The sequence below is a fragment of the Lactuca saligna genome, chromosome 7, assembly GCF_052625555.1.
Source record: "Lactuca saligna cultivar CGN05327 chromosome 7, ASM5262555v1, whole genome shotgun sequence".
Classification (NCBI taxonomy): Eukaryota; Viridiplantae; Streptophyta; class Magnoliopsida; order Asterales; family Asteraceae; genus Lactuca; species Lactuca saligna.
In genome coordinates this window covers 89,952,443-89,962,629 of record NC_136423.1, presented here as the reverse complement: position 1 = coordinate 89,962,629, position 10,187 = coordinate 89,952,443, and the positions used below count along the sequence as shown (strand labels likewise).

The window sequence follows — 10,187 nt, the reverse complement described above, 5'->3', positions numbered from 1 at the left end:
TGATATGGGCCGGAAGGCATTATCTTATGGGCCGGAAGGCATTGTGATGTGGACCGGAAGGTCGATGCGGGTAGGACCGGAAGGTTTACCGGGTTGGGACGGAAGTCCCCTGAGACACATGGACCGGAAGGTCATGGCCTGGAAGGGCGTACATGTGTAGGTGGTATTTTGGGGAACTCACTAAGCATTTATGCTTACAGTTGTTGTGTTATGTGTTTCAGGTATGAGCGAGGACCGTGGGAAGGCGCCGGCATGATCTGTACACACTGACGAAAGATTTATTTTATGATCTTGGGATGTATTTTATTATGATGACATTTGCCAAACATGAGACTTAAGAATATTATATGATGGTTTATATTGTTTGAGAAATGAAAAAAAATTGTTTTGAAAATTCACGTTGTTACAATATATATATATATATATATATATATATATATATATATATATATATCTTGAATAATAAAGGAATATTTTTCACTTGTCTAAGGGCTATATCACAACTCTATGTTGTGTGTATGGAAAATACATTTAATTATATACTCTCTACTCACTACTAGTGAATATTAGACAATATAATGTTGGTAATTTGTGAAAATGGGGGTATTGGAGAATGGTACCCACAAGCACAATAATTGGTAATATTAGTATTAATAATAGGGTCCGTTTGGGTTACACGCAAGGAAAAAAAATCAATAAAAGACATGAGAAAATTATAAAGACTTGATTTGTTAATTAATTAACACTCTTTAATTAATTAAATGAGATCTAGAAGTTCTAGAATCTTCTAGAGGATTAAACAAGAGAATTAAGTAGTCAGGTAATTACCGATTATATGGATAATTATTAGGTGACTAGATAATTATTTTTTAAGGGTTTATATCCACCCCTATACATAGAGGGGTCACTGGCAGAAATTTGATTATGAGTTTTCACAAAACCCTAAGCAAAATTAGGCCGCCTCCTTCTCCCGTAACCACAAAAATCCTGACACCACGGTGTGGTGGCTACACGCTACCACAAAGCGACATCGTTGTTTCTAGCAACTCCGGTTTTTGGTGTCCTCGTTTAATGTGTTCGATGGATCAGTTGTTATCAAATGTTGTTGTTCTGAATGCCTTGGGTGTGACTACAAAAGAGGAGTTCTATGTTCAACTCTTAGCACTCATCAATCAATCAAGGATCTATGAAGGTTTCGACGACTACAAAAGGTATGTATTCTTGCACAATTAAGTTGCAATAGATAGGTTGTTCATAGATCCAGATTTTGGGACTAATGAGGATTAAGAATTCTTGCTTCCGCTATCCCTTAATGTTGTCTAAGGATCCTCAAAACCCAACAGTGCACACAGGGCCTAAGGACTTAATGGTCTCGGTTTCTTTTACAATAGTCGAAATAAAAGAAATCGTAGACTCATGGTATGTGTGAAGTGGAATATCACTCATATGAGTACGACTCTAAAGATCTTTATCGGGATTATGGATCTTAGATCCAAGCCCAACAATTATAGACCAAGGATATTGACAGTTATGAATCAAATGACCATTTAACTCAATCGTATCCATAGTGTTGTGCAAATTGTCAATAGCAACATTTAATTTAATATGATGGCTACTAAAATACTTTATTCTTCAATTGAAATTTTACATTTGTAATTAGAAATGATACATTCATCCTTAGATATTACAATTCTCTCTCTCTGAGGAATCAATCTTAAGCGTTATTTCTTTGTGATGTAATCTAAGTTGGGTTAATCATTGTGAATCTCATGTCGGCCATCTACTGTGGATGGATAGGCTTTAAGGGCTCATTCTAAATCTTAGAAAATTTTAGTTAAGTATGGCTTACAAAATTTTAAATACAAATTATGTAAAGAGATTATGTGACGTACCAATTGGATAATGTTGCGACCATAAGGGTCATCAGAAGCCATGTAGCGGTAGTTACGCTCAACAAGGTTTCTAGCATCAGCAGCATCATCATCATCCAATCCAGAAGACTAGTATCTGAAGTCACACTCAACACTTGCCCTTGGTATAAGGAATGTATTCTTTTCAATACCACTTTTTTCTCATCCCAAAATGACATGTATCCTTCAACATCCCTTGATATATTGGCCACAAAACCGTTCTCACTTTCATGTAGTTCCTTGTCCTTCTTACATAGTAAGATGAGTCTTTTATCTTCAGTGTCATAGGTCTGTCAGATTAAAATTCCTTAGCAAAGTGATTTCCAAGACCATATTTATGGCAAATGATTTCTAGTTTGGCTGTTGGGAGTGTCGGGTGGGTTTGGGAATCCAAAGATTGATTTGTCGGAGGTTTTGGTGGATAAGGAGTAGGGTTGTGATAAGTGTTGGATGGTTTAGGATATTATTGATGGTTAGATTAGTGAGGAGCTTGGTATGTTCGTTTTTGGTTGTTGCTCTGATACAGTTTGGATTTTGGTTATTCAATCATGGGTGGGCATGTTGGTTGTACTTCATGGTTAGCATGGCAAACTCATGGTGAAATGCTTGTTCGTCGGAAACTAATGATTGAAGGATTCATCTAGAGTCAGAACATAGGACTCTTACAGATGCGGTTCCATCGGAAAAGAGTTTGGTACGATATAACTTGTCGAATTGACAAGTTCAAGTGGACCACCTGAGATTTCCCTCAAAGTTAATACAACATTTTATTCATGAACTTGAAGTTCATAAAAAATTAAAAAAAAAATAGAACCTTTTCAATACAATTTCTTTGTAAACATGATTTGACGTTATCCCAACCTTTACCCAGACTGTTAATGAACTTATGGTTATGTTCTATGGGAGTTCTAGAAACTCCATGGGTAGTATGATCGTTCACAAAAATACGAAATTTGTTGGATACAGCAAGAAAAAATTGTCTTGGAATAGTTGTGAAGGTTTCATAGTCATTGGCAACAAATGTTAATATCTTCTCCGTGACATTTTCAAACCCTTCAAATAAATCTTTAGGGGTATCCCATATTTTATTGGCACTTTTCACATAACTTTATGTGGTGGAACATATGAGTCGGGATGGAAAAGTAATATATGAGAAGGAAAGATCGTAAACATGCGTCTTCTCAATACCAAGAACAATAAGTGGAGCATTTATGAGTTCTTCCTGACCAATCAGTTGTGCAGCTACATCTCTTATCAATGTTCGAACTAGAACATAAAGACCTTATATTATAGAACTCCAAATTTCATTTTCCATTTGAAATAAAAAATAAAGTTCATTTCTTATTCTTTTGTGTGCCTTCTTTTAACTTGTGCTTATTTGTGGTGACCAACGCATAGCATAAACAGCCAAAAACATGCAAATGATCAACAGTGGGCTTGAACTCATATCAAGCTTCGAAAGGTGTTTTATTCCATACTGCTTTGGTGGGTGATAGATTGAGGAGACACACAACTGTGGCTATGGATTCTGCCTAAAAGGAGTCAGATAACTTTCTTGTTTTTAGCATTGATCGAGCCATCTCCACAATAGTCCTATTCTTCCTCTTTGTGATTCCATTTTGCTCAGGTGTGTAGGGAGTTTTCAATTCTCTTCTTAGTCCTTCTTCTTCACATAATGTAGTGAATTCCTTTGACATGAATTCACCGCCTCTATCAGTTCTTAAAATCTTGATTACAACATTTCCTTGTTTTTCAACAAGGGTTTTGAACTTTTTGAAGTGCTCGAAAGCTTTTGATTTTGCTTTGAAGAAGTAGACCCAGCACATACAAGTGAAATCATCAATAAAAAGCAAGAAGTACTTACTCCATGAGTGTGATTCTGTCCTCATTGGTCGACAAATATACGAACATACTATCTCAAGTCATTCTGTTGCTCGTCTTGCTTGCCCCTTCGGAAAGGATCTTCATGTTTGCTTACCTAAGACACACCCTTCACACACATGGATGGAATTTTTTATGGTTTACAGCTCGTTCACCATCTGTTTGCTTGTTAACAGTTGTAGACCTTTTACATACAAATGACCATATTGATAGTGCCATAATCTTGACTTATCATCCTTGCTACTTATCATCATATATCCTTCTTTTCATGAAAAATCTACTGGAAACATTTTGTTTCTAGTCATTTTTTAGTATAAAAGAACTTCACCTTTTTGCTTCTTTACCACACAAGCATCAGTTTCAAATTCTACCTTCAATCCATTTTCAATTAATGGGCCTACACTTATCAGATTGTGGGCCAGACCAGGTGCAAAATGAACATCATTGATGAGCTTATCCTTTCCTTTGATGCAAACCGTCACAACTCCTATTCCTTCTATCTCTACTGGTTGATCATTGCGGAGATGAACATGTGATTTTTCGGTCTTGTTCAGGCTTTTGAACTTGTCACACACACCGGTTATATGATTAGAGCATGCACTATCTATATACCATATCTCCTTTGTGACATCAACCAGATAAATGTGGGTCATAAACAAGTAATCCTCCTTCTTTTCAGATTCCTCTTCAGTGTACTTTGCTTGCTTTTGCTTTGTCCAACAATCTTCTTCTTTATGACCAAACTTCTTACAATTATCACATTGAACAAGTGACCCTTGTGATCTCCCTCGTCCACGATTACGAGATGATGCTCTACCTCTTCCTCGACCAAAGGAATATCTACCTTGTTCTCCTTGGATATGAAATGCATGTTCTCCGTCGTGAGTATGAGATCTGTTGATTCTTGCTTCATGTGCTTGTAGTGAGCCCATCAGTTCATCAAAGAAGAATGTTGAAAGATCCTTTAACTCTTCAATAGTCACCACAACATGGTCGAATTTAGAAGGTAGACTCCTCAATAACTTTGCAACAAATTCATCAGAGATTTTATCTCCATAAGCACACATTTGAATCACAATCGAAGATGCTTTTCCCAGGAACTCGTGAACGGTTTCACTTGCTTTCATGTTCAAGGTCTCGAATTGCCTTCTTAGGGACTGAAGCTTAACTGTGATCACCTTTGTCGATCCCTGATATTCAGTTTTGAGAATGTTCCACGCATCTCGTGATGTGACAACTGCAGCAATTCTGGGAAAGATTGTTTCATCAACAGCTTGTTGGATGAAAAACAAGGCTTTTGCATTTTTCTTTTGATTTTCTTTCTGATGTGTCTCATTTGCTTCTGCATACCCATTTTCAACAAGATCCCACAAATCTTGTGACTTGAATAGAGTCTTCATTTTGGTACTCCAAAACTCATAGGAGTCTCCCTTAAAGATTGGAATTTGAGGGTGAGACATGCTCATAGAGTTGAGGTTCTGTGCCATCTAAACAAACCAGTGAGACTTAGGAATGCAACCTAAACTCTGATACCACAATGTTGGTTCAAAACAAATGAAAAATGCAAAATGCAGAAAAACTCTCGTGTATTATTCAGTGATAAACATAGAACAAAAGGCTGAATATATAGCAAAACTTACAACTGAAAAAGTAAATGCAGGAAACATGAAAAGACTCAAGTAAAAGCAGGAAATATAAAAGACTTCAACTGTTATGAAGGCAGACACAAGAGCAGTTATTTCACTTTATTTCACTGACTTTGAATCAGTCTTCAAAAGAGAGTCCATTCCAGTTAGATGAGCTGGAGTATTAACTAGTTTCAAATCTAGTTTAGACTCGATTGTGCCAACAATTTCTGCGATAAAGTCTGTTTCAGACCTGCAACAATAGATAAAGGAAAGAAGCACATTCAGAGCATGGAATTTAATCTTCTTAACACTTTAACTGCTTCAGTCTGTCAGTGTCAGTAATAATGCATGCATTTTAAATGCTCTAACAAATGTAACATACTTCCTGCAACCATGCATATTAACCCATTAAATATGAAGAACTGAGGTGTACATAGTAAGTGTATATGCAAACTGATTGAAGTAAGTTTTCAATAATGCGAAGGCCAACTAGATACACCCAAATTGAATGACTCAGGTTGGACAACATGCCGAAAAGGACAGATTGTTCAGAAAGTCATTCCATTGATTGGCAAAAATACGTGTAGGAAAAAGCCAAACCCTACGTTATGGGTGTTTAGTTTTAGTTTCATTTCTCACTCACAATTTCACATCATATATTCATACGTGAATATATGCATAATATTGTAGATTTGTAGTAAACCATTCATACATAAGAAAGAGAATTACATAAGTATTTGTCCAATCAAGTCAAATTGCAATCGTCACTATAAACACAGTTCAAAGCAAATGAAGTATGTGCAAAGGTGAACTAAACCCTTATCGAAAAGACCACAGAATACTACAGAAAACACCATGGAATACACACACAGGTAAGCCTCTAATCATCTGGTTATGCTCTTTGCATAAATTTTAAAGCAATATGAACAAAACTAAATTCCGTGAATTATCTTTTCAAGAAGCATACCTGAATTACGATTCATTATCATATTTACACTATCAGTTGCATTAATCAAAAAGAGTTTCCAAAGGATTAAACTATAAGCATACCCAGAAACAACCACGCCAGTCAAATCAGCAACCTCTGTAAGGGCTTCTTTCCATCGATTGACATTATACTCCGTCCATTTTGAACCTTCTACTCCTTCTACATTTATTGCAAAACTTTGTCTTTGGTTCCTGACATCTGAGGGATCAACATGGTAAAAAACGGGTAAAACAAAATGATTAAAGCTCCGCCTTTGCTCAAGGATCAACAACAGCTCGTCAAGGCAGCATCTGGAAGTTGCATATTTCGCAGACAAGACAACTATGGAAGCTTTGGATTCTTTGATAGCTCTCTCAATTTCTGGCATAAGTTGTTGACCTCTGTCGATTTCATCATTGTCCCTAAAAGTGCAAAGTCCTGCTCGCACTAAAGCTGTATACAGATGATCTGTAAAAGAATTACGCGTATCTTGACCTCTAAAGCTTAGAAAAACGTCATAGCAGCTGGTATGATTTAGAAGAGAAGCCGAAGATGAATTAGACGCCATTGAAATTAGTAAGATGAGAGGTTGTTAAACAATGGGGAATATAAAGGCATCGAAATCAACATCTCCGCTCTCAGGAGAGGCGGAGAATTACAAGAGGTGTTGTTTGGGAAGAGGCGGAGAATCAAAGGTGTTGGGTTGTCGTTTGGGCATTGTTCAAAATTTTCTTGTTAAGTTTGAAGTTTCTATCTAAAAAATTATAATATTTTAAAATTGTGTTTAGTGATATTGAATAATTTATTTTAATAAAAAATATTCTATGTGTTTAGGATTTCCAATAAATATATTTGTTTCATTATAAAAGATTCTTTATACTGAATTTGGAGTTGTTTAGATTTCGTCCGAGGATGAATCCTAACTCTTCTTTACTTTTAAGGTAAGTAGATGCCTTTATTGCCTTCTATCACTTTCTTTTTTATTCTTCAATCTTGATTACCATTTTGAATTAAAACTCTCCAGGGCATCATTTGGGAGTGTCAACTGTTGTCATGCCTAGTTAAGGAACATGGTAATCTTCAGTTCGTTATTTCAATTCGATTTGATTCTTCGTGGATTCTTATAATTTTACAAATTTTCTTTTGATGCTTACCCTTGCAACAAACCTAGATATTTATATCTCATTTTCCTTGTTAGATCTAGTGCTTTCTAGATCATTTTTTAGTAATGTAATCGATTTTATTAATTTTTTTTCTTCATGTAGGATAAGGTTTGGAAGACCATCAATAACTAGAAGTTATGCAAGACAACATAAAAAAGTAGTTTGGCAAACAAATGGCAGGTATCATGTGTTGCTTTTCCCTCCTCAAAATTGTTTCTTCTCACACTTCTTTTTTATAGTACTGGAATAATGTTTTTCACTAATATCAGCAAAAAATCGAGTACGTGGAGGGAAATTAAAAGAGAAAACCCGTTTTGATATGGGTGAAGCTTCCTTTATCATCTTCTCCAAGGAAATCAATCCGGATATGGACTAGAAAGGAATCGACAAGTATGTTCCTAATTCATGCATATTTCCATATCTATGAAATAGCAGTATACTTAGTTGGTTTTGATATTCCTCATCAGTAGGTTAACAAGTTTTGATTAATATTACTTGTGCCCATTTTTTTTTTTAGTTTGTGTTTCTATGTTAATAAAACAACATGTGCACTCGAGTTTCCAATATTGAGATCATCTTTCTATTTTTTATGACTACAAACCCTTGTTGCTTGACTATATCCAAATTACTGCAATTTCTCAAATATCCCGACTTTTTAGAAGCGATGGGGTTGAGATATTATGGATTAAGTGACTTCTACATATTTTATATTTGTATCTTAATTTGTTGGAGTTTTTTTCTTACAATGTTTTATTATTAACAGCGTCATGAGTTGGAATCTTGATGTTCATTTATTTGGAGTTTTTTTTTTTTTTTTTTTAATCTTTCTGATTTAACCTTGATTTTTGTTTGTGTTTGTGAAGTTGGAGAGTGTATGGGAATCTTCATGTTTCTCCAGGCTTCTCCAGGCTGCCAGTTTCATGGTTTATCTTTCCTGCAATGTCCATTCAACGAAGTATATATGTGAAAATAACTAATCTTTTTTCATATTTTTTTTAAATAATTAGTGGTGAGTGATGGAGAGATTTTGCAACGTGCTATTGACATTTAATCGATTGGTTCCAAGGTGTCCAAAATTATTTTTAAGCATCAGCCAAATATGAGGATCTTGGTTAACAGGGAATGCTAGATTTATTACTTTTGCCTCTCACTTATACAAAAAACTAATGTTCTTTTCTTGCTCTTTTAATAATTAAACATTTTTGTTATATGAAAGAACTATAGTAGTCATGTAATTTCTTTTTTTTTTTTTCGGTACACCTTAAATAAAAAAGTTGAAATAAAATAAGAAAGTTCAAATAAAATAAAACTAAAAATAGAAATAAAAATGAAAGTACGTTGCTATCAAAAAGAAATATCAATGTAGTTTCATTGTTTCAAAATTAGAATCTTGCTTTCAATTTGATTTACTTTAATTTTTTTTATTTTTCTATAATCATAAGTCTACTTGAAATAAATGATTTGATTTTATTTGTAATGTTGGTGAAGACCGCAAGGATGGGGTGAATGGATGCGACGCACAAATATAAATAGAGGTAAACCCTCTACTTATCAATGAAATTTTATATTCTTTTAAAATTTAGCATGTATTCATGAATTATTTAACTATTTTATGTATGTGATATAGAAAATCATCTCTTTATTACAAATAGTAATATAAAGACATCAAAATCAACAAATGGGGACATTTACTATAATGGGAAAGCAATAGAAAATCATCTCTTTATTACAAATAGTCATAAATTAAATTTCATTAACAAAAAAAGACAAAGAATCAACTGCTACAATCACTTTAATATTTTACATTTTCAACACGTTACCTATTGACGTGGTACACCAAGTGGACTGTTGGGGTGACGTGGCAACTGATGTTAAGTTATGGTCTAACAGATAGATAGCAATAAGAGGGTTACCATTTACTAAACCGTAAGATGATCGCCTTCTCCAAGGACAATACTAAAAATTTAATCACGATGTTTAAACCTAATCTCTCATAAAGGTGTTAGTCTTTAAACCTTAGAATGTATCTTGGTACCTTAGATCATTAGGGAATTATCAATCCATAATTCTTAGTTAAGATCTTCAATTTCTACACTATATGAGATCTTTGGAAGATGGTCGGTGTTAGCTTGGCTAACACCCTCTGATTAAGTCAATATCAATATCGAAGATAAAGATAATTGAAATTGGAGAGAAAATAAGTGCCCATGTATTTTATGTTAAGATCTTGAACCTACATGGAGTAATTTTTAAACTATATGGATTCCAATATATTGGTAATATTTAGCCATCCAAAGTAGACATCCAATATGCCCCTTTATCGACTTCAGAATCTATAAGGTAGGGACCTCTCCATTTTCAGATAAGCTAAGGTATGTTCCAATGATACTACTTTTTGTAGCCTTTCTTAGGACATGAAAGAATAAGGTGTTGGGTTTTATTAGCATTAATACACATCAAGAAGTTAATAGAATAATATAAAGATTAACCTAAGTGGGCATGCACCATAGATCTAGGTTTTACTAGTTATAGCAACATACTTTGAAAAACAATAAGGAAGAACATACTAAACTCTTAGTTCTTGCTTGAGATATTGTGATTGCCGGTTGTTGCAAAGGATGAAGAATCCAAATAAGAA

At 34.5% G+C, this 10,187-nt stretch overlaps 1 pseudogene; it reads right to left on the bottom strand.

Annotated features, from left to right (window-relative positions):
* Positions 1–5,536: 5,536 nt before the first annotated feature.
* On the bottom strand, positions 5,537–6,954 carry LOC145007113 (disease resistance protein RPV1 pseudogene; annotated as a pseudogene).
* Between the last annotated feature and the right edge of the window lie 3,233 nt (positions 6,955–10,187).